Below are 25,892 nucleotides of genomic sequence, written 5' to 3' on the forward strand. Positions count from 1 at the left end.
TCTGTGGTGGCTGCGTTGCTGGAGCTGTGTGGTGGGTGCATCGGTGGAGCTGTGTGGTGGGTGCATCGGTGGAGCTGTGTGGTGGGTGCATCGGTGGAGCTGTGTGGTGGGTGCATATGTGGAGCTGTGTGGTCGGTGCCTCTGTGTAGCGGTGTGGTGTGTGCATCGGTGGAGCTTAGTGGGTGCATTGGTGGAGCTGTTTGGTGGGTGCATTGGTGGAGCTTAGTTGGAGCATCGGTGGAGCTGTGTGGTTGGTGCATCGGTGGAGCTGTGTGGTGGGTGCCTCGGCGGAGCTGTGTGGTGGGTGCATCGGCAAAGCTGTGTGGTGGGTGCATCGGCGGAGCTGTGTGGTGGGTGCATCAGTGGAGCTGTGAGGTGGGTGCTTCGGTGGAGCTGTGTGGTGGGTGCATCTGTGGAGCTGTGCGGTGGGTGCATCTGTGGAGCTGTGTGGTGGGTGCATCTGTGGAGCTGTGTGGTGGGTGCCTCGGTGGAGCTGTGTGCTGGGTGCATTGGTGGAGCTTTGTGGTGGGTGCCTTGGTGGAGCTGTATGGTGGGTGCCTCGGTGAAGCTGTGTAGTGGGTGTATCAGTGGAGCTGTGTGGTGGGTGCATCGGTGGAGCTGTGTCGGTGGAGCTGTGTGGTGGGTGCATCGGTGGAGCTGGGTGGTGGGTGCATCGGTGGAGCTGCGTGGTGGGTGCATCGATGGAGCTGTGTGGTGGGTGCATCGGTGGAGCTGTGTCGGTGGAGCTGTGTGGTGGAGCTGTGTGTTGGTTGCATCAGTGGAGCTGTGTGGTGGGTGCATCGGTGGAGCTGTGTCGGTGGAGCTGTGTGGTGGGTGCATCAGTGGAGCTGGGTGGTGGGTGCGTGCATCTGTGGAGCTGTGTGGTGGGTGCATCTGTGGAGCTGTGTGGTGGGTGCATCGGTGGAGCTGGGTGGTGGGTGCATCTATGGAGGTGTGTGGTGGGTGCATCTGTGGAGCTGTGTGGTGGGTGCCTCAGTGGAGCTGTGTGGTGGGTGCCTCTGTGGAGCTGTGTGGTGGGTGCCTCGGTGGAGCTGTGTGGTGGGTGCCTCAGTGGAGCTGTGTGGTGGGTGCATCGGTGGAGCTGTGTTGGTGGAGCTGTGTGGTGGTTGCATCAGTGGCGCTGTGTGTTGGGTGCGTCGGGGGAGCTGTGTGGTGGTTGCATCAGTGGAGCTGTGTGGTGGGTGCATCGGTGGAGCTGTGTCAGTGGAGCTGTGTGGTGGGTGCATCGGTGGAGCTGGGTGGTGGGTGCATCAGTGGAGCTGTGTGGTGGGGCATCAGTGGAGCTGGTTGGTGGGTGCATCTGTGAAGCTGTGTGGTGGGTGCATCTGTGGAGCTGTGTGGTGGGTGCATCGGTGGAGCTGGGTGGTGGGTGCATCTGTGGAGGTGTGTGGTGGGTGCCTCGGTTGAGCTGTGTGGTGGGTGCATCGTTGGAGCTGTGTGGTGGGTGCATCGGTGGAGCTGTGTGGTGGGTGCATCGGTGGAGCGGTGTGGTGGGTGCCTCGGTGGAGCTGTGTGGTGGGTGCATCGGTGGAGCTGTGTGGTGGGTGCATTGGTGGAGCTGTGTGGTGGGTGCTTCGGTGGAACTGTGTGGTGGGTGCATCTGTGAAGCTGTGTGGTGGGTGCCTCTGTGGAGCTGTGTGGTGGGTGCATCTGTTGAGCTGTGTGGTGGGTGCCTCGGTGGAGCTGTGTGGTGGGTGCATCGGTGGAGCTGTGTGGTGGGTGCATCGGTGGAGCTGTGTGGTAGGAGCCTCGGTGGAGCTGTGTGGTGGGTGCCTCGGTGGAGCTGTGTGGTGGGTGCATTGGTGGAGTTGTGTGGTGGGGCATCGGTGGAGCTGTGTGGTGGGTGCATCGGTGGAGCTGTGTGGTGGTTGCATCAGTGGAGCTGTGTTGTGGGTGCATTGGTGGAGCTGTGTCGGTGGAGCTGTGTGGTGGTTGCATCAGTGGAGCTGTGTGGTGGGTGCATCGGTGGAGCTGTGTCGGTGGAGCTGTGTGGTGGGTGCCTTGGTGGAGCTGTGTGGTGGGTGCCTCGGTGGAGCTGTGTGGTGGGTGCATCGGTGGAGCTGTGTGGTGGGTGCATTGGTGGAGCTGTGTCGGTGGAGCTGTGTGGTGGCTGCATCGCTGGAGCTGTGTGGTGGGTGCATCGGTGAAGCTGTGTGGTGGGTGCATCGGTGGAGCGGTGTGGTGGGTGCCTCATGGAGCTGTGTGGTGGGTGCATCGGTGGAGCTGTGTGGTGGGTGCTTCGGTGGAGCTGTGTGGTGGGTGCTTCGGTGGAGCTGTGTGGTGGGTGCATCTGTGGAGCTGTGTGGTGGGTGCCTCGGTGGAGCTGTGTGGTGGGTGCATCTGTTGAGCTGTGTTGTAGCAGGGTTTCCGTTCTCCCACAGAACTGTGCACAGAGATCTAGAACCTGGGTGAGTTAGGGTGACCCAAAACTCACCTTTGTTTCAGAAATCCCCTTACCAAGCTAGCTACAGTGTCTCATCGGTAGTAATAACTTCCCAATGACTTAGACAATCCAGAACATGAACTTAGGGTACCTCAGGTATCGTGAAACACATGAACACTCTTTCGTTATATAATCATTACAAACCGAAACTGGGAGGCAAAGAACACATGTGCAAGTTTGAAATGTTTATTTTTCAATGCAAAGTTCTCAAACGCAGTATCTTGTATAATATCAACATACATATTTAACAGCATAGTCACTAGTCCATAGTAAGCGAACGGTGATAGCATATTATAATGCAAAATCTATAGAAATCTGTATCACCTATATTTCGCGCACCCTATTTAGAATATTATATTATATCTAAGAAGGTCTCATTTGGGTTCTAGCAGGGCGGGCCCATACCTCTAATTCTCAGTAGGAGGAGATCACATCAACAGCTACCAGCTCTCTGCATGCGAAGCATCAAGTGTGTTGATTCATTCCCTGTAACTCTATCTTAAACCCGAGTAGAGCCCAATGTTGGCAGCGACATTATTTGTGTTATGTCTAATGTGGTGCGAGGATCAGGCCTTCAGCAACCTTGTGTTAGGTTATTCTTAGAGGGTGCAGTTCTCAGTGTGCAGACATTTGTACCAAGTGTACCATGCGCGACTGATATCAGGGCAATAGCATATTATTCTCAAATAAATCACATCTTTCGTCTAGGTTGAAAGCTACAATAACAATTAGGTGTTGTGCGCAAACTAAAGCCGAAGGAAAATATGGTGTTTAAACATTTAATAAACTCATGCTAACTTAACACAATATATAGAAACGCAGTAACCATATGACACCCCCCCAATGATCTGAGGACGGTCAAAAAAAAGAAAAATTAAGCCAATACTACAAGAAAGGCAAAACATGAAAGCAGACTTCAATAATATTGAGCCAAGCTAAATGTATGTAAATGTATATAAAAACCAATAATACAAAATATGTATGAATGCCTATAGTGGCCACACAAAAATAAAAAACTTGAACTTGAGGCCATTCATAAGATCATAGGCCCAGAACATATCAAAGTCCAATGTTCGTAATAAAAAAGGGCACCATTCAGAATTACTAAAATGTCACGTGCCATAATAGTGAAAGTCTCCAAAGCCACTCATGGGTGGAAGAATATGCAAAGTAGGTAGCCACAGCTTCCAACATGAAATCACTGTCATCATCCGAAAACAGTTCAGCCATCCAATTAAGTAATGGGAAAGAACATACGTGCTCCTCCAGCACCGAATCCTCTAGCAACATCAGAGGACAACTCAGTGGGTTCTCGAGAACGCTATGTGCCAGAAAGTCATGCGCCGCTGCGAATATGTCCCACTGACCCATTAGTCCATGCATCGCTGCCACTGCCATAACCCTTTCGCCAGAACAAACCAACTCGTGAGCAACTACGGGGCTCATCAGCTGATCAAAATCGACGTCAGGAGAAGTCGGTAAGCAGAGACACAAATCAATGGCCCAGTCGAAATCACAGCTCAGGCAATGAAACACAGGCTGGACACATGTGAAAAAGGAAAATCGGAACGATAATCCAAAAGCCGTGCTTAAAGTCGCAAGCGGCAAGGAGCCATAGTAATCAAGCATCCGGTTGCGAAACAGCATCAGTAGGTGCTGAGCGTTTTCTTGCGCAGGATGGGCATCCATGTTTAATAAAGCAAAATATCACCAGTACGCCTGCAGCCAAAGCCAGCAAAACAGGAAATCCGCCAAACAGGCTTGCGCATATAGAATGAAAGAATGCAGGGATAATACCAAATACTTTTTCAAACGTAGTCACAAGACCACTGCTAACCAATTTAAAACAATGTGCCAGGCCAGTTGTGGAGGAGGCATTGAAGATCTGATGAACCAGCTCGCAGAAATGAAACGGCAAGTCGGTATTTAAAAGTGCCTGCACCTCTGTGAGTGTGTTAGCTATGTGAAGGACATAGGTTTCGCGGGCCGAGCTCAGTGCCACCTGTTTTTGAGACAATAGTGCTCTTATTCGGCTCAACCCATTGAAGTCCGCTCTCAAGGTTGGAATTCTTGGCCAAATGGAAACATCTGAATTCCCATGCGTGGGTGGATATAACACGTTTTTGCAACACACCACACGTTCTGATACAGTAACCACATATGCGATACCGACCATTAACCCACAACATAGTTCGTTGTTCACAAGTAAATAACTACCGTTAGACAACAAAGTGAATGTGGGAACTATTGCAGGAACCGGTGTGCCCTTTAAAACACAGGCTAAATTTGGTCTGTCCTGATTACAAGAACCATGTAATTGGATGTGTCTGCATATCAGTGAACGGTCAGGCGACTGTGTGCATTCTTCACCATTCAGATTCACTTCCTTTCCCTCTTTCAGACATCTGTATGTATATGGTAAAGACCATGTCTCATGTAGGAAAGCACTTCCTAATGGTTCATATCGCCCTATAGCAATATATCTCATACAATTTGTAAATTTATTCAGAGCAAATGGCAAAGTTATAATACCATGGATAAGCCATGTAGCAGCAGCAGCCTCAGCCACAGAGAAAGGCAAAGATTCTAACTTCTCAATGTGTAACATAGGAAATGTTGCATCTCGCATGGAAAGCATGCGCTGCTTGTCAGTCAAATTAAACGGGGCAAACAATGATGAAACGTTCATATAACTCCAAGGCACTCGACCAGACTTCAGAGTCTGTAGTGTCCAGGCAAACTGCATAACAGAACGCAATTGATTTTGACCATGGAACAAAACGGACACTTCATCATGTACAATGTCAACAACAGAAGAAACAATATTGTTTAACGTGTAAATTCGGGAAGAAAGCGTGTTAATACTGTTATCGACCACTGCAAGTACCTTTTCCAAATTTGCTTGGTCAATTGCCCTTAGGCGCTTAGCAGCCTCAATTTGAGACACTTTCCAAATTTCATTGTAAACAGCATAAATCCACCGTTTAGACCTACCCTTAACTGGGCCTTTTATAAAATCATTTAAATCCACATTTTCAGTCAACTGAGATAGATGTAGTTTAACTGCAGCTAACGTGGAATGTTGTAACCAATTCTGACACAGTTTCCCTACAGAGTAAGTGGTGACAGTATAATCAGTTTCAAAACGGGGATCTGGTCGCACTTGTGTGAACCCTTCAGCCAACCCTAGAAATCGACGTTGGCAAGAGTCAGAACTCTTTTGCCACAATAGCCAACCTTTAGGATCCAAGCTGGACACATTAAAGGACGAATTGCATAGTAGAGATTGTATCTCATGAATAGACAATTCGGAAAAATTACCCCAACCTGAATATTCTTGTAATTCGGGGATAGTTGGTGTATTTAATCTTTTAGAAGTAGCCAATCCAAAGCATGTTGTTTGGGAAATGGTTGAATTTAGAAACAACATGTGATTTGGGATGAGACATGCGCGGTGCAAAGCCTCAGTGCCTTGTACCTGCCAATCTTTGGTACCCCAAACCGATTTAAGGTCAATTATTCCCTTCCAGAACTCGTAGCCATCTACAGCCAACTTGTCTAGAAAGGACTTCGAATACAGCAACTTTGTATCGGTAAGTCTAACTTTGGACATGGATTTTTCTGTCATTCTGAAGTAAAACGACTCAGGATTTGATTGATTAAAATCTGTAAAATAACTGTATTTTTTCAGAAATGTACTGGAGCTTCCTATGAAAGGAGCTGGGCAGTGCTCCCACTGCGTGTAATTCACAGCAACCCTCCTGGAGTTCGTCTTATGGAGAAAATGATTACCATAATGTTGGAAGCAAAACAAATCACCATAATTAATAGAATCTAAATATAAGTCTTCAGCATCAAAAGCCGCATAGTATTTTAAATCAGAAAACAATGCTTCTACGGCCTGAATATCCCAATCATCAGAACGTACATTTTGTTTAATCACATCTCCCATGTTTACTCTAAGCACATTCGGAACATTAATCACTTCAGTGGGCCCATGTATTTGAAATCTAACCGCATCCCACACAATCCCATCAAGGACAGGCCAAGCAGTAATGTTAACTGTATTTAAGTTTCGTTTCAGTCTGTGCGCTGAATGTGAAGAGGAAAGAGGGGCCAATGTTCCATTAAGGTACCGAATTCCTGTTCTTTCTTTAACGTAGTGACCATCGATCAGGCGGAAAAAATAAAACATAAAACCAATTGACATAAAAAGGTAAAATGAAAATAGGATCAACCAAATGTATGTCCAAGGGGGAATTAAAAAATGTTTTTTAAACAACGTGGCATATTTTGCAATAGTTGAGGGTTTCTTTGAAGGTTCCGAAACAGAGTCAAAAGAGAATCTGGACTGGTCGGCCAAACGAGTCTGTAAATCAGGCATCGATAAATCAGCAGGATAGGTGTAGTTCAACTCATCAATGTTAGTGACAGGAATAGTATTTAATAAAGGACTGGATATGGCAGGCATCTCGAGGGACACCTCCTGTTCTGCACCAGATGTAATAGCCAGCACAGAGTGCCTCACCATGGAAGGACAGGATACAGCCGGTGTCATGCTATGGAGAATCGGCCACCCTGTGTGTCTTGACATTGTCAATATAAATAAATCTGTTTTCCTTACGACCTGGAAGTGGTGGTAAAATGACTGTTCTTGTGCCCTTCACTCCAAGAACTCGAACCGGTGCACGATATGAGGGACCAAACTCTTTCTTGTTATCGATCTTCTCTCGAACCAGTTCTCCAACTTGGGGTAGCCAGCCAACTACTGGGATCTGCAACGCATCATCCGATGTGGAGGGCAAATGTTCCTTTACTAGACTGTCTCTGGTCTTTTGTAGATCCTGTAAAACATTGCAATGTTCATCTACGTCAAAGGCCGAGGCCTGGGCCTTGCAGTCTAAACCATCGAGGTCAGGGACGTACATCTTGATACCAAAGAGCATTTCGTACGGGTCCGCCCACCCAGAGACCTTCTAGGGAGATTATTAAGCGCACGCTGCACGCCCATGAGGTGGGCTAACCAGTTTCTGCCAGTGCCTATAACTCGAGCTGTCAAAGATTGCTTTAAGTCGCGGTTCATTCGTTCAACTACACTATTGCCCTCGGGCCTGTAGGGACTCGAAAACTTGACTTGGACCCCCAACGAAACCATAGCATCCTTATACGCCTTAGAGGCGAAAGCCGGACCCTGATCCGAATGGAAGGTACCACAGGCAAAAATTCCCACAAAGACTCGCAAATCCTTAATGACAGTACGTGAATCAGCGCTCCGATGTGGCAATACCCACACAAAGCGTGTGCATGAATCAACTGCTACTAAGATGTATTTGTATGCAGTATCAGAAGAAAATGGACCGCAGTGATCCAAATAAACGCATCCAAGCGCTTTATTCGAGACGTACAACTGTGTCTGAGGCGGACGCGCAGCAGTTGAAGGTTTAATCTGCTGGCAAATGTCACATTGAAGGACATAATCGCGCGTCTGTTTGTACAGTCCCCGCCACCAGAACCTTTGTTGTAGCTGAGTTACAGTGGCTGAGACGCCCGCATGCGCAGACGCCACACCTTCATGAGCCGCTGTAATCAAATTAGCCCTGCGATCCGAGTTGGGAACTAGACGTTCACCAACATCAGGAATTTTCACATAAGGAACCTTATCGGGACTTAAGTGGTATGTGTATTTAGAAGGGAACCCCGCAGGATATTTACTTCCCTTCTCTGTTGCAGCAACAGCTGCCAAGATGTCATCATCTATTTTGCTTTTGGACCTCGTGACTGCTGCAACTAAGTATTTTGATACCGCTGACTTCGCTGCTTCATCAGCAAGCGAATTGCCAACAGCGTGGACCCCCACCCGCTGATGACCGAGAGTATGAATCACAAACACGAGTGGCAACTTCTCTTTAAGTTCCGCCACTCGGACCCAGATCATTTTATGTTTTATTGTGCTACCCTTGGAATCATGAAATTCATTCTGAATCCAAAAGAACAAGTTTTCATTGTAAGACTGGACACAGTAGTAAGAGTCACTTACGATCAAAGTCGTCACACTAGGATCAGCGTACTCCAATGCAAGCATCAGAGCACGAAGCTCTGCTAATTGTGCGGTGCAGTCCCCAAGCGTCTGCGTGTGCACAACACTGGACTTGAACTCCTCGTTCACCATGGCACCGACCACAATGGTGCATGCGGAAACGTAGGCATGTTTAGAGCCGTGCGCAACCTGCGCCGAACCATCAGTGTAAATAATGCAATGGAAATCCTCCAACGGCCGCATTGCTAAAAGAGCAGGATGAACAAATTCATACTGTAAATACTCCTGCGACCGTAATGTGGCGTCAAAAATAAACGTGACATCCTGGGACGTCAAGGATGCAGCCCACTGAATCCACCGTGGGTGCAAAGCTTTGGAATTAGGTACACTGGCTTTAGTAACTGCCTCCAAGGCAGGACACGGGGTAACAACCAATATGCGTTTTCCTTGTGACAGGGCACGTTCCGTAAGAATTGCCATCTGCACAGCCGTTAAAACTTTCTCCACAGTGGAAAAACGCAGTTCAGCCGAAGTGTACAAGTGTGACTTGTAAGCAATAGGTACTGTATCTCCTTCATTAAAGGTCAGGTACGTGAAACCCACCGCCCCAGGGATAATTCTTATCACCAGGTTGGTCTGGTTATCACGAGTCTGTAAGTATTCAGAAGCGAGCAAATCAGCCTGCAAAGACTGCAGAATGGCTGAATGCTCAGGCAGCCAGCATGATTTGGAAAAAGATGGTTGTATCAAAGCATACAAAGGCTTGATACGCTGGGCATATTCCGGAATGTAAGTCCTTCCGAAATTCAAGAAGCCCAGTAGAGATTGTAATTTTTTCAGTGTTGTCGGAGAGCGCAACTGTGCGCACTTCTCCAGGAAGTGAGGTGCTAAACCCTTCCCCTCGTTGTTAAGCTCGTAGCCTAGAAACAACACTGTGTACTCTGCAATGTGCGACTTTGCAAAGTTAAACTTGTAACCAATGTCAGCAAAGTTACAAATTATGCTATTTACTCGACACAGATGCTCCCAAAGATCGTCGTCTGTGAGATAAATATCATCCACATACGAACAAGCAACTGGGTCGATGACCTCCAGAAGAGAGACAATGCGGGCGGAGAATACTCCAGGACTGTTCTTATAGCCCATTGGGAGACGCCGAAACATTTTTTGCACACCGCCGCATGTAAAACTGGTCCATTGGGAACTTAGACCGTCTAATCTATGGGCATAAAAACCATTGGAAATGTCAAGCGTGGTTTTGAACCGTTTACGCTCAAGACTATTCACTAACGCAGAGCCATGAGTATTATGTACTGCGCAGTTACGGCAATGCGAGTTCAAATGCCTATAATCTAAAACCAAACGATATGAGCCGTCCGGCTTGTTTACAGTAAAAAGGGGGTTATTCATCGGTGACACACACGTTTCAATTACACCTTGATATTCCAATTGTTCAAGGATAGCTGCGACTGAAGCTTTGGCTTCACGCCGTATGGGATATTGAGGTTGAGGCTGCGACTGAGACCGTAAAGGAATCTCGTGGCTTGGAGACAATTTATCCCAGCCACACTGATTGCGGTACACAGCCGGCGCAAGCGCCAGAGCCCACTCTTCTGCAAAATGCAGCGCTTCCACTCTCGATACAGTGTGCGCGAAACTGGGGAGGATCACCTCCTCCCCTCGCGGAGCTGCGAGAACAAAAGGTGGGGGCCAGTCAGCCTCCGAAAGCAAAATGTCATAAGTAGACGAAAGATTTTCCCAAAATACCCCTTTTACAGTTCGCTGCATGTCACCTTCGATTAACAGGACAATTTCAAAAAGACGTTCAGGGGGAGCAACATGCGTATCAGCAGTTTCAATTACAACATAAGTGTCAGTCGCTGTCACCTTCAACAGTGGACGGAGGGCCTCTCTCACTATGGTAATCTCTGCCGCGCTGTCCAGCAAGGTCAGAGCCCACGTCAGATTCCGAAGCCGCGTTCTCACTATCTGGGGCATATTGATGCGCTGTCAGGGCGGCGACTTTCTTCGTGGCAAACTGTGGTCTCTTGGGCGTAGCGCCTTCCTGCTGCTCTCCACCGTTACGTGGGCGGGGCTGACCACGTCCTTGCTGGCCACCCCGGCCCCTGCCGCCCCCTCCACCACCGGTTGACGGAGCCGATGAGTCCTGAAAGGAACGAGGAGAGCGTTGGTCAGAAGCCTGAAACCTTTCAGGTGATTTAATCATCGCGCAATCGCGCAAATCATAAACTCGATCCGACTGCGCAGGCAACGGAGACGCAGGAGCAGAAACCTGTGTTTGTTGTTGTTGTTGCTTACCCTGATTCTGCTTTTTAGGCCAATTCTGTTTCTTGGACTTAGGTTGACCACTAGTTTCCGAAGACTGACCCTGGGGCTGCTTTTTCTCTTTATCAGGAAAAGCCTTAAGCCCCTTTGCATTGCGGCCAACCGTCTTATAAGCAGCCACAATAATCCTTGCCAACTGACGGGGTCTCTCGGCCTCGGGAATCAACGCTAAAGCGTTAGCAACCTGAAAGTTCACTGCATCCCCCTTGACATTTGCAAGGATCAGATCGCAAACTACATCAAAGGTGCCACACAGGCGCATACCCAATTCAACCGCCGACTCCGGTCCGTGTTCGTCCTGAACACGTTTAAGGACTGCACCCAGATTGGTCACAGACGGGGTGCCATAGCACCTCGAATAGACCGCTGCAAAAGTCTTACCCCAGGTCTCACAGTCAACAAGTTCAGGTGCCAAATCTTTCGGGAAACTTAAGTGTAAGAATCCGGTGCTTATCACCGGGATTCGTATTAGGAAACACAGCTTCTAGCTGGCCGAATTTCTCTGCAAGCCAGAACAGAAAATCATCCTTGTCCTGGGGCTTTTTGCCCATCACGGAATTCACCATGACAGGATTGATTTTCAAACCAGCCTGTTCTGCACGAAGCTGCGCACCCCTAGGGGCTACGTCTTGAACATTATGGCTAGTGTAATGAACAAGCGCTCTAATAACAGACACCGCGACTTCATGAAGTTGCCGCAGATCAGCCACGCCACAAGTGGCTCGATTAGGGTGAGGAGTGAATCCAGCCAAAGCGGGCGAAGGTGTGCCCGGAATGGACAAAGGACCCAACCTCGGAGCGGTTAAAGCGTGTGGTAGGGCGCCACCAAACCAAACTCCATGCTGCCAAGCATCAATAGGAACATCCAGTGTTCTGTACGGAGCATACGCAGCCGGTACAGCCGTAGCAGTGTAGGAATGGAAAACACCAGAATTAGCGTTCACCGCCGGAAATGTCACTCACGAATAAAACAGTTCGTACGGGTAAGCATGTTCCGCACTCACCACCAGAACCACAGCCAAGCCTTCCACAGGGACATTATACGCCCGCAAATGGTAACGCACCGCAATGCGACTATGCTGCGGGATGTCCACGGCTTGTGCCATGTCAGCACAGGAAAGTGAAAAAACAAAGATTACTTTGTAGCACAACTGGGTAGTAATTCAAGGAAACCGTTTTAGATATATTCAAGCTTGAAAAGACCTATTTCAAAAATAGGTAGGTTTTTCCGACACTGCCGTTCACCGGAAACGGGAATGAAGGTGTTAAGGTTTGAATGATATACTACTCGAGTGTCATGATATAAGGCCAACAACGTTGGGCGCCATGTAGCAGGGTTTCCGTTCTCCCACAGAACTGTGCACAGAGATCTAGAACCTGGGTGAGTTAGGGTGACCCAAAACTCACCTTTGTTTCAGAAATCCCCTTACCAAGCTAGCTACAGTGTCTCATCGGTAGTAATAACTTCCCAATGACTTAGACAATCCAGAACATGAACTTAGGGTACCTCAGGTATCGTGGAACACATGAACACTCTTTCGTTATATAATCATTAGAAACCGAAACTGGGAGGCAAAGAACACAATTGCAAGTTTGAAATGTTTATTTTTCAATGCAAAGTTCTCAAACGCAGTATCTTGTATAATATCAACATACATATTATAAAAATCAGAGTTAACAGCATAGTCACTGGTCCATTAAAGCGAACGGTGATAGCATATTATAATGCAAAATCTATAGAAATCTGTATCACCTATATTTCGCGCACCCTATTTAGAATATTATATTATATCTAAGAAGGTCTCATTTGGGTTCTAGCAGGGCGGGCCCATACCTCTAATTCTCAGTAGGAGGAGATCACATCAACAGCTACCAGCTCTCTGCGTGCGAAGCATCAAGTGTGTTGATTCATTCCCTGTAACTCTATCTTAAACCCGAGTAGGGCCCAATGTTGGCAGCGACATTATTTGTGTTATGTCTAATGTGGTGCGAGGATCAGGCCTTCAGCAACCTTGTGTTAGGTTATTCTTAGAGGGTGCAGTTCTCAGTGTGCAGACATTTGTACCAAGTGTACCAGGCACGACTGATATCAGGGCAATAACATATTATTCTCAAATAAATCACATCTTTCGTCTAGGTTGAAAGCTACAATAACAATTAGGTGTAGTGCGCAAACTAAAGCCGAAGGAAAATATGGTGTTTAAACATTTAATAAACTCATGCTAACTTAACACAATATATAGAAACGCAGTAACCATATGACAGTGTGGTGGGTGCCTAGCTGGAGCTGTGTGGTGGGTGCATCGGTGGAGCTGTGTGGTGGGTGCATCGGTGGAACTGTGTGGTGGGTGCATCGGTTGAGCTGTGTGGTGGGTGCATCGGTGGAGCTGTGTAGGTGGAGCTGTGTGGTGGGTGGCACGTTTTATAAATCATTAGTAAAAGAGATCAATGAAATTCAACTAAAACACATATATAGCAGAAGAGGGGAAAGCTCTAGTAACGGGATTCAGGATGAATGTATTCCTTTGAAGCAAATCGCCAGCATGTGAAAGGTCTAAAATAGAAATCAGCATAAAACGAAAATGCCAGCAAAAGACTTTATAAAATTCTGTGTGGCCCTGATAAAATAATTAGAGCGTTTAATTATATCATGACGAACAACGGTTATTGTTTCAAGAGCAGCGTGCGAGATGGTTAGGCTGCAATATAAACAAGCCCTCGGCATTGCTGTGGTGGGAAGGGGGGCGAAGGAAAGAATAGGGGCCGGGAGCAGAAGCCTTTGATGTGGTGGCCGGCCGGCCGGGCAGTGAATAATTAGGGGAGAGAAATGCCGGCTGGGGGAAGCTTGAGATGCCTGAGGAGGCTGGTGGCTTTGATGTGCACGCGCTCTCGGGCACTGCAACAAATCGCCGAGATGGTTAAGCACTGTTTAAGCTGCAATATAGCTCGCCAGCTATGCGCAAGCGCATCAGCAGGCGAGCCCTAAAAATTGGTATATTGTCTAAAAGGTTTATTGGGCGTCAATTCTCTGGGCAATTTCAGTCTCCTTTATTATATAAAAGCACACTTTACCGAGCCATGTTGGAGGATAGGAGCTCCTCTTAAAATGTCAATTCTCAGACATGCAATATATCACCCCATAACACAGAACTTACGTGTATATACATGCGCTGAAATATTGCCCTGCCCAGGTACTTTGCCCCTTATTTACTTATTAATGGCCTGTATAACTTCATGTAATGTACATTGTTCTATCTTCTTACTGTCACTTACTGCAGCTAAAGGATGTGTGTCCCCCGCCAGTGTGCATACATTTCACTGATTAGAGTAGAATAGCGAAAAAGTGAGCTTACCAAACATCTTCTGGGATATGAACATCTGGCCTGGGGGTCGTTCGAGAGCTGCCATGGGATATGATACACCAGAACATTTTGGTATTTTTAAATCTTACTGCTCTCAACAGGTTCTGCCACCCATTATATTCCCACATCGCCCTTTTCTCTTTTAATATGGTTTTGTACGAATGCCTTTTTCTTTAGCTGCCCTCCCTATCATTATTTCTAATACTGGGTGCTGTCTTTGCTAGTTTGCAGTCTTTATGAAACCACTGGAGCGAGAAACGGTCCAATATCTTCTTAGAAGACACTCGTTTTGTTAAAAACAATCCCGAACGTGCTGACACGCAGTGTCGTGATAAAACGAATTGTTGTGGTTCTAACATTTGACATATTTTCTGATTGCAGGATGGAGTTCATAAAACGTCCATCCCTGGCAGAAGTGTACTCAGATCCATCTCATCCCAGTTTATACTCCTCTGGGTTGTGCAGTGTGGTGTACATGGAAGCTTTTTGGTACTTTGATTGGCACATGGCACTCTGATCCTGAGTGAAGTCGCAGTGCATAAGCATGTAGTGAGGGATAGTGCACTTGGCAAAGCCCTTCATCACACAGGCAGCCTTTGCCCTGTCCCTAACAGAACCATAGAAGTATAAAATATTTCATAATGAGTGCCCTTTCAGAGTTTAGGGGTTTTTAACCACTTTTAATGAAAATCGGGATTTAAATTGGGGTAGTTTACCCTATTTTTTCCCAAAAATTTCTGGTGGCGGGGAGTGGGCCTCCCTGCCAAGCCCTCCTTTAAGAAAGGCAGGCTCACTCACTTCGCTCTCGCTGCACTTCAACTTTGTGCCCTTATATGTAAGAAATGAAGCCTTATTTTTAGAAAGCTAAGCACTGTTAGCTGCCGCCCTGTGCCAGTAAATGTTCAGAGCCTTTGATTAATTTTAAATTCTAGCACCCTGCGGTAGAGAGTGTAATGGATTCTGACGGGTTCATTAATGGAAAAGAGGCGCATGTTACCTTGGAGGAAAGTTCATCAAAAGCAATGGTACTTTCTCGTTTGAATCAAAAGGGCCCTATATCGCCGTCCAATTTCAAGAACTAACCATTCGGCAGTGGATGACTTGCAACTTTTTGAAGATGCCAATAAAACTCTCGTCTTACTAACATGCAAGAATTAACAGCGCAATGCCAACCAGATCAGGTCTCTAAGCACCTTACTAGATGGAGACCTCGCATTAGGTGTGTCTCCAACTCAAGTTGTCATGCTTTTAACCTACTAGAAAAACTTCTCCCACCTTTCCAGTCAACTCCTGATGGCGCCATCTTGGCCTGCTGCTCCAAAGGCTGGTGCGGCCTGGCGCCCGTGGCATGGGGCAGCTTTTCCCTGAGCACTTAGCCTGCAGTGCTGCCTCAAGCGACATGGGAGAAGCCCCACGCGCCAAAGGGACAGGGCGTAACAAGACAGCCTTTGAGAAGGCCGGACGTACAGACGCCGGAAGTTACAAAAGATTTAGTAAATAGAAGCTCCCGAGAGATTGATGGTCCCGTCACTGGAGTGATTTGGATCTTATCCACTAGGGGGGATAGTACAGACACGCCCATTCCTACCCACTGCACGACATTAAACGAACACATACAATTGGACCCTCCAATTAGGGTGATGGAGCAGTATTGCTGAGCGAAGGATTTATTTACCCATAAGGATTCCATATTTCATTGGGACAATCGTATGAGTCAAGAGGGACATAGAAAGTGTGTCTTGATAAAGGTGGTTATTATTCATAGAATACCGCCAGTACGCGTCGCATTAGATAAACTAAATCCACTTCACAGGCTGGCATATTTGACAAGAGTCTATACCGAGCCCATGCCTGGTTCTGGATCCTCTCCATTGGATTAGTTTACGAACCACTAAGAAGTGCATTTTCGTATGTGTTTTATGTCTCTCTCTCTTTTTGTCTCTATTCCTTGTTTCTATTATTTTTGGTTGTTTTAAAGTGTATTTTATTGTGTAAAATTATATATGTGAGGCTATCTTTGCATCAGAATATGTTGATTCTTTTTATAATTTTACCTCTACAATGAAGTGTTATTTGGGAAATATGTCATATTGATGAAATGTGTTTATGTATAGAATGGTATTTTAATTTATGAGCTATTGTTTACATTGTATATAATGTTTTACTGTCTAAATAAATACATTATATATTTTTCACCATTCGGGAGTTTTCTTGCGGCATTGCAATTATAGACTCACTCGCCTTTGGTATGCTTGATATATAAGTGTATGAAGGCTCTCAAATAAGAGTATTATATGATTTAGATACCGAAGAGAATATAACTTATTTTGTTTCGTTGTCACGTTTGTTTTACCAGTGTTATGTGAAATTCACAAAATAACGCTACATCACACAATTACACGCGGTTTTCAGCAAACATTTAGAACGAACACAGGCGAAAAGCACAAACGCCCAAAACGCAAGTAGCTTCTATTTGCGGCACTTGAGTTCTTTGGATTATTTTTTTTAGTACCAAATACATGCTTGCATGCCCAATGGCATGAGGATTAATTTCACACTTATACATAAAACCACATAATTAGGCATAATTCCATGTAATTTCTGACAATTGTGCAAAACGATGCAAAAGCAAACTACGCACATTTCTCACAAACCCCCCCAAAGGAAACCTTATATAAGAGAAAACTGAGAAGACTTACAGTAGCTCCTGTGGACTGGATAGGAAGAGGAAAACCTGATGAAAAAAAGAGAACAAACAAAGTTATTGGCAGGGGGTCCTAACAAAATGCACTGAAAGAACTGCACTGTAAGAAGGCGGTGACCTAGTGTTCCTTGCTGGCAAGGGGAGGCTCTTTGGACAGTAATAAGAAAGCAGTCATGAAAGCTGACTCGAGAAGTGTGCAGGGCAATGCACTCACCTGTCTGAGAGTTGCTCTGGAAGCAGCCACTGGCAATGATGGCGCATACATGGGCGTCATTTAGGGATTGCCTGGGGTTTCAGCTGAGGTCCCTTGTTTGCCCCTTGCAACCCCGGGCACTAGCTTTGTGGCTGCTGACATCAGATCAGGGGTCACAAAACCAGTGCCAAGAACACAATGTTGGCCCACTCTCATGAGTGTCTGGGCTCTGCTGTACTTGTTTTCAGTCCATTTTTTTTATTAGACTAATAGCGAGTGTAAGTCTGTAATTCACTATTAGTACAATAAAAATGAAGAACCAGTAACTGGAAAAGGAATTTCACTGAAAACTGAGATAAGTAAAAAAAATGCTTTTAAATATATGGTGTGTGCATGCTTGAAAGGAAGAGTGTGTTTGTGTGAGAAAGAGTGTGTGAAATATGGAATGGGCAAGCACGACAAAATACTGGCCCCGGACATACTAGAGATTGTTTTTACATTCTGACATTGACATATTGTTTTTTTGGTATAGGAGGGCACCTAAAGCGCACCATGACCAAACGATAGCCCGGGCACAATGGAAGTAATGTTTGACATATGGGGTACTCATAACACATTTTGAAAAAATGTGGGCAACTCCTGGGGAGAGTCAGGTTTTATTGGCTTGGCACATTATGAAATTATTTGAATATTTAATAAGTGCCCTTTAGGAGCCTATGGCTTTTTTAGAAAAGTTATGCAAAAATTGTGCTTTAAAATAAACTATTTGACTCAATTTTTTCTAAATGTTTTCTAGAGGAAAAATCTCCGACTCCACTCAAAGAGGTTTGTGGAGAAGAGACTACTGACTTTCAGTCTTGGGATGGGTAAGTTGTAGATGTTTATGGATGGGTTGTTATATGGGTCTTTCCCGGCTGAGTTGGGGGGGGGTCCCACAATGTGGGTGTCTACACAGTGACAGAGGATGTGGTCCATTTGTGAAGTGCTACTCATTTCTTTTTAAACCACAAGATGTGGTGCCTGAACCTGAGCTGTGGAATTTTACTGGGAGGAAGGTAGATTCAATCCTACCAGAAATGGCGGAAGGCCTTGGGGTGGAGATATTGGAAACTGAGATCAAAGCTGCAGTTAATGGCCAGGGCTAAAATCCTAAGCTTGGAGGGTCTTCTGATTGTATCCTACACTATGTTTATAGACGTACTGCACCGCGGAAGTCTGTGATGTACCACATGGCCCTCAGAAAGTACTCCCTGCCATCCATGAAGAAATGATGGTGCACTTTCCTAAACTGTGACCGGACTTAACAGGCAAGATTTTGTCCAGGCCCTTGTTGATGCTCAACTCACACTTTGAATTCTGAGCAAACTGTTGGCCAGCACACTAGACCCATTGATTCAAAGAAGGATACAGCCAGGCCAGAGCAGGTTCATCCCATGCTGTAATACAGAGATGAACATAGGAATACTGATTCAGGTGCTCGAAGAGTCTGCAGCTCTTTCTCTGAGGGCCACAGTGTGGTCTACAGAGGTTGAAGTCATTTGATACATTGTATTGGGAGATACTTGCAGTAGTGGAGACGCTGCACCTAGGAACGGGTTTCAATAATTTGGCCTCCCTGCTGTATGCGACCCTCTCAGTGAACGTTACAACTGCTCCTATTAGCTTGTCAGCATACCCCATCAAAATGGATTCAAAAATGCAGTGCCTCCTCTACTGCCTTATATTTATGCTGACAGTGGAACAGTTTGCGAAAGTGCTCGGACAAAGGGGCGGAAAGAGAGGCATAAACATATGGTGTGACCCATATAATTATATGCTACCCGGATTATATATTGTTGCTCTTCAATCATATCTGGAGTGAATGAAGGCACTTGAAGAATTTGGACGAAAATCAGGACTCCTAGTTAACTGGAGGATGTCCAGCACATTCTCTATCCATCAACACCAAAACAAAGAAAACACTTCCTGAAATTTACCAGGGTGTGAGATGGGAGGCCACCATATTTCACTATCCTGGGGTGAGTATATACCACAATTATTCAGGTATCTTAGATGGAAATATTAGAGCCAAACCAGCAGTGACAAGAGGGAATGTGTAATTTGAGAGAACCCGCCCACTGTCTGTAGCAGGTAGGTTGGCAATGTTGAAAATGGTGGCCTCCCACAGCCAGTGTACTAGTTTCTGGCCTTAGTAATGGGTATCCCATTGGGGTTCTCATGAGTCCTGGAAGCTGCACTGGCAGTCATGGTGTGGAGTGTGGCAAGATGCGGAGTGACACTTTGGAGACTACAGTTAGCAACAACAGCGAGGAAGTTAATAATTGCCACATCTCTGTTGCATTTTCTCCCAGTGAAATTTGTTAGGTTTCACCAGCCAACATTTACCTGGGAAAAATGATGGGGGGTGGTGGTAATTTCCATAAGACTTGTAATTACTTTCGTAGTGCCAGTCGTAGTTTCCACAGAGATAAAAAAGTTAATGGGTCACCTGTAATGTAATGAGGACCATAATGTGCTACTATGACCTTCCCGGGAAACAATCCGTTCAACATTGATGGATCCCTAGTAGCGACACAGAACTGCATGCAGAGGCAGAGAGATGAGCGCCCTCCCTCTCACAAAGGACTGCATCAATTTTGTGTTGTAAACAGGCCTCATATTGCACCCCGGAAGACTCATAGGTTCTCTTTTCGCACAGCTGCCCTCTGCTGCAGGTGCAGATAGTAGGAGGCATATTTTCACTATATATTCTAGAACTGCTCTGGAATAGGCAGGTACTGGAAAACTGAGCCACTGACAGAGAAACTTCTGGTCTGTCTGTTGAGCCTATTCTCCTGCACTCACAACATGTAAGCCTCTAGCTGGTTTACTGACCTAGCCATGGGGATGGTGACAAGTCAAACAGTAACATATGGTGCCCTGAATCCTAACATCTGTTAAATGCAGAAACGAGTAACTAATGTCATTGATGCAAGGGGATCGCTTTTGGACCTTCAGATATTCGGAGGGCACTAGCAGAGCCACCAGGCGCCAGCTGCAATCTACTGCTCCAATAAAAAAAACTGGATCCAGTCTGACATGTAAAGATTCAAACTTGAGAAAACTCTTGGAGAAGTAGCCACTAGAAAGGTAACGTTGTATTCCTTTAGCTTTTGTGGGGCCTGCTTTTAAGAGTCCTAGTAAATTTACCTATGGATTATGAAAACCATATATATTTCAGCATGACAAAGGATTTGCTTCAGATATTGTAAGTTGACAAAATTGGGGGGTTCTGTGTGATCACGGAGCTAAAATAAAGCCAGAAAAAAATTGGCACTGGAGGTGCACTGAAAACTAGAAACACTAAAAAAGCATGTGCATTCGAGGTTATCATCATTTTATTTTTTCCTGCTGCGGCAGCTTTGCAGGTGGGCGGGGCTGCTCTGGTGACAGAGGAGCATGCGGAGGAGAGGTGGCACACTGTGCCAGGACTGTTTGGCTGGCCGTCTGGGGCCGGCCAAACAGTCATGCGCACTTTGCATGTTCTCCACCCAGGCTGCATTGCAGCCTGGGTGGAGAACATGCCCAGGCTCCTACTCCCTGGCTGAACGCTGCACCACAGCGTTAAGACCAATCACAATGCTGCATTGCATCATTTTGATTGGCTCAGGGGAGCCTGGGTGCTTCCTGTTCCGTTACAGCCGGTGGGACACGACGGAGGGTCGATGGAAAAGAGATGCAGCGAGGAGGTTTTTTTTCTCTTTACACCCTCTAGCCCCCCACCGAGCCACCCCTGATCCATGCCAGCCGCAACTGGACCTGACCTGGCAGTTTGGCTGAACTGTTTCTACTGAAACAGGATCAATGATGGTTTACATATGACTGGTTCCTGCCTGAGGTGGGATGAGGTGCAAAAAAATATTGGATTGGGCTATGGCCACAAGTAGTTGCGAGCAGCTGAGATTAATTCAAGAACTCTACCTATTTTTTTATTCTCCTCTACTGTGTGAGGTGGCAGTGTATTCAGTCGACGAGGCACACTATGGAACTACCTGACAATCAATACTAGTCTGGAATCTTTTTAAATGATTGCAATACTCCTCGAAATAGTTTTGAGATGGAAAACAAGAACTGTGTAGAAGTCTCACAAAGTAAACTATAAGGCCCTACTAATGGCACACTGTGTCATACATAAATGTCAATAATGATACATTAGGTAAAAAAGGACTTCTGCAAAGAGCCCGTTAACTTAAACCATGCACCTAACAAGGAATGTCTCTTTAACCCTATGGGGCCATTTAATTCCTGGTGGTAGTGAAAGAACAGATTAGAATAGTATTGTGCCCATTTTGCACCAACCATGAATAGGTCCGGAGTGCAAGTTGTGCTCGAGTATGGTTTTGCCTTATAGTTGCCAAAAACTGGAGGGCATAGTTCTGAAAATACAGAAATAATATTTGAAAATGCGCACATGTACTGCTTATATGCGTCGTTGTTTTGCAGAGATTTGTACGCTGGGTGCAAAAATACACCTCACACTCAGCCCAAACCAACTCACCAGGTCTTTTGTCCTCCTTTTTAGATCATCTGAAAATGATTAATAAGTAATATACAATCAAGGCACAACTGCAATCCTCGTACCTGGTCGCAGGCACTTGTTGAACTACATCCAAACAAATATACTGCTAGTCATGAATTCCTACTCCTTTGATATTGCCACTCTGTAGAGTGGCAATGTCAGTGGTATTGATACTCCATTTTACCGCCAGTGGAGTGAATCTAAAGACATATATGTTCCAGCTTTTGATAAGCGGACTTCGTCCAGTGGTCAGTTACATTGTAATTCACATTTTGCTTCTGTCAAGCACATTATATAGGGTGAGTTCCATTCACTTTGAGCAGGGACACTGGAATTGTGTAATTGTGCGGTCGCAGTGATTTTCACATGATTATAGATTTGCCACATAATCCATCATCTGCCACAAAATCTGCAGATTTTAACAAACAAAACATTTTTCTAGCTCAAACGGTTCAAACATTACAAAAATTAAACAACAAGTAATGCCGCACATTGCAAGGCCCTCTGCAAAGCTGTATTGGTCACCTTTCTGTTGCTTATTTCTATATTTGGCTATTAAACTGATACAAATGAGGTGCAACCAATGCTCTCAGAGTGTTACTTAATTTTAAAATGATCAAACTATTAATACTATTACAAAATGTGCCACGTTATGCAGCATAAGTTGCCTTTTCTTACCACATAATATCCTCAACCCTGCCGCATAATTTGGCCCTTTCTTGCCGCTTATTTCCTGTGGGCCTTACTTTAAGTGACTGCATAAAGTATATGCACAATGTTCACATCCACCTAAAAGTAGTTCCTTTCTCTGCATTGAAACCTATTCCAAAGAGGGCTTTACTTTATTTGTGCATGAATATTTACATGAATAACAATTTAGCACTTAGTATTTTTTTAATTATATGTTCATTCTTTATTAGCACTACTCATCCCAATGTAAGGTGCCAGAGCACTTTATATTACATGCACACATTATACACTGACAATAAATTACACAAGTGTGTACATAAAGGTACCAAGAGAGACAAGGTGTAGAAGTCATGAATCGTCCTGACTTGAGGGCATGTCAGGACGCATATGTTAACAATGCAGAAACTTAAAATGAGATTTTAAAATGTAAGACAGTGTTTTGGTTGTCTGTAATATTAAGACCTTATCACTTCCCAAACTAACATTTTTGGGCAACCTCATAATATTGTCAGATTAAGAAGAAAGACAAGAAAGTTCTTAAACCCATGCCTTGCAGTTTGCATGCAGCTCCTTGATGCCAGTTCATAGCTCACTTTGCTATATTAAGATTGCAATTTATGAACTGCAAGTAACAAAGGGATCTCTGTGTCAAAAGCAGTAACCCACTTACACATCTACATAAACAAAAATGTGTGATCGGCATGTTATGCAATGTGCTTTTCAGGAGCTATATTAAGCCTTTATGCTATTTTATGAGTCAAAACTGTGATGGGACAAAACACAGATATCTCCAACAAGGGCATCCACTGCCCACATCAAACTACTACTTTGGAAAGTAATTTGTGTGTTTGCATGAAGTGGGCTGAGTGATAATTTTCAGTGCTCCAGGAGCTTTTTTCTACATTAGGCTTTTGTAGACCTAACTTCCCCGCTGACCCCCTGCAACTCCGACAAGTACCAAGCATCTGGGGTTAAGATGACGCATTAAAAAGATATCTGCATCATTAAGGCCCCTCGTTCCTCTGGCAAATCAGATGATATTAGATGGCATCTTGTTTTTACTAAACAATTTCAGTCTCTCTCTGCCCTGCTGACACTAGCTATACCCAGCCAATGAGAAGACAGCCCGGCCCTACCCTTTGCAGAGTGTCTGGTGGTCATTGCTCGATACCTTGTTTTGCCCACCTCCCCGGCAATTGGATGGGTGGAACTGCACTTCCATGAATGTACTTCCAGGAGTGTACAAGTCTGTCACACCTGCGTAGTCCATTCAAGCCTATGTGCGTGCAGAACACTGAGGCACTGGCGAGAAGTACTGCGCCCCGGGGCGAGAGGAGAATTTCTGCAGTCAGTCCTCCAGCCTGCTGTCCCTGCATATGAACCCCGCGCACACCAGAGGCTGTTGGACTCATGTTCCCAACACATTCCTAGGTCAGAGCTCCTCGCCTGGCTCGAGTGACTGAGCCATTGTAACTCATTAAGGAGCTCCTCTTCGAGGTCTCTAGAAAGCAGGTACTAGTCTCAAATGATATGACCGGTGAGTGAAGGAAAGAAATCTGACCCTGAGTTGTGAAAACAAATTGAGCTATAGCTCTAGGCAAGTGCAGGTCGACACTGGCCTCAAGCTGCTATGTTGGAATTTGTTTTTTGTGACTCAGGTATTAACCTGGGTGCATATTATTGCTGGAAACATCAATTACCCAGTATCCACGGAGAGACAGGCAGGTCATATTTTTGACTGATGTCCACTTCCTGTTCACAAAGTTTTAGGATGATGGTCCACTTCATATGTCAGATCAAGTAACACATCAAATTAGATATTTTCCTGGATTGTGTAGTTGCACAAACACAAGGGTGGAGGCCAGACACTATACAGCGTGGGATTGAATTGGTGCAGCCTGAACACTGTTCAGGCTGTGAACAGTGTGAGTCTACATGACTGTTTGGCAGTAGATGCCCAAGCCCTTGCTGTTGTCCCAGTTTCATGGGATGCAGCGTGACTGTCCCCTTTCAAAAAACGCTAGCCCCCGGGCAGGTGGCTGTACAACAAATCCCAGCAGGGGGCAGGGGGCAGGGGAGTGGAGGGTGGTCGCCCCTTGTCAGATAGCTTTTACGGCTTGCTCAGACTTCGTTTCGTCATTGTGCCACTGATATTCGCTTCAGCCTGGGCCATTGCGGTTCCTTACTAAGCATGGGCGGAAAATCCGTTTCGCTCGCGGATTTTGCGGATTTTCGGTAAATTCGCAATCCGCGAGATTCGCGAATCTCCCGCAAAATCCGCGAGCAGCGGATTTTATGGCTTGCTCGCACTGTTCGCGTGAGTTCGCGGCTTCCCAGTACAACTTCGCGCCCCGCGAATAAGCGCTAAATTGCAGAAATACGATCTTAGCAAAACTGAAACTACTTACCAGGTTCAAAAGTTCAGGCTCATCATTAGTAGCCATTTCCTGTAGTGCTTCCTGAGGGGCCCCTCCAGAGTTCAGTTGCCTACTTGCAACTATTATGTGACCCTGCTCTGAACCTCAGAATAGTTACACATATGCCACAAAGGTCCTGAATTACAGCTAAGGGAGACAAGCAGGAGCCAGGCTGGAAGTTCAAATCCATTAATCAGCCCCTAATTCATTATTGTCAGTTGGGGCAGGGCAGGTGTTGTAACTAATTTTGCAACAATGAAAGCACTTAGCAAGTGCAAAAGATCACTAATCAGGAAGCACTAAGGAAGCAGGTGCCAGCTAAAAAAATATTCTGTGACACATTAATCAGCCCCAAATTAATTCAGGTCACTTGAGGCAGGGAAGGTGTGCTTTGCTTTGCCACAATAATGTACACTGACTGGACAACCAGAGGGTGCTGTGATGAAACAGAGGGTGGCATGGGTGGGCCAGAGGGTGGCAAGAGTAGTCAGAGAGAGGCAGTGGTGACAGAGAGTGGCAGTGATGAAGAAGAGTGTCCCAAACAGGCTGGACACGTAGAAACAACAAGTTCGCAAAACTTGCGACCCGACAGGTAAGTTCGCGTTTACGAAATTGTACAAAACCCTCGCGAACTGGCAGAAACCCGCGCGAACACAAAAAAAATCCGCAAATTCGCGAGAATTTGCGGATTTTGCGAATTGCGAGTTTGCAAATCCGCAAAATTCGCGAACGCGAGATTCGCAAAATTCGCCCATGCTTATTCCATACGGGCTGGGTCATTGGTGGTCTTTATTGACAGCCAGCCAATGGGTGTTCATTACAGCCTGAGCCACTGGTGTTCATCACTGACTTGACCTCTTATGCTTATGTTTTGAGGTTCAGCAACAAGTAGACCACTAACGTTCAATAGCGAATGTGCCTGTGATAAATATTTTAATGTATTTACAGCCTAGGCCCCTTGGTGTATATTGCTTCCTGTAGTCATTCATACTCTTTGCTCCATGCACTGTTAAATTTTACTAAAGTATTTAATCTATTCCACCATCCATGTTCTTCCACCTCTGGACTGATTTTTAGCTGGTGGGAAGGGATATTATCCTCTTTTAAATACTTGCGATAAA

At 45.8% G+C, this 25,892-nt stretch overlaps 1 protein-coding gene across 2 annotated transcripts in view; it reads right to left on the bottom strand.

Moving 5' to 3' along the window:
• Nucleotides 1-25,892, bottom strand: part of CPNE6 (copine 6) — a 461,434-nt gene that overhangs the window by 432,464 nt on the left and 3,078 nt on the right. For both annotated transcript variants that reach the window (XM_086923675.1, XM_086923676.1), the window contains exon 2: nt 16,909-16,943. The gene's annotated coding sequence lies outside the window, so the exon portion shown is untranslated. The remainder of the gene's footprint in view (nt 1-16,908; nt 16,944-25,892) is intronic.

Source organism: Lissotriton vulgaris, chromosome 5 (assembly GCF_964263255.1).
Source record: "Lissotriton vulgaris chromosome 5, aLisVul1.2, whole genome shotgun sequence".
In the NCBI taxonomy this organism is placed as follows: Eukaryota; Metazoa; Chordata; class Amphibia; order Caudata; family Salamandridae; genus Lissotriton; species Lissotriton vulgaris.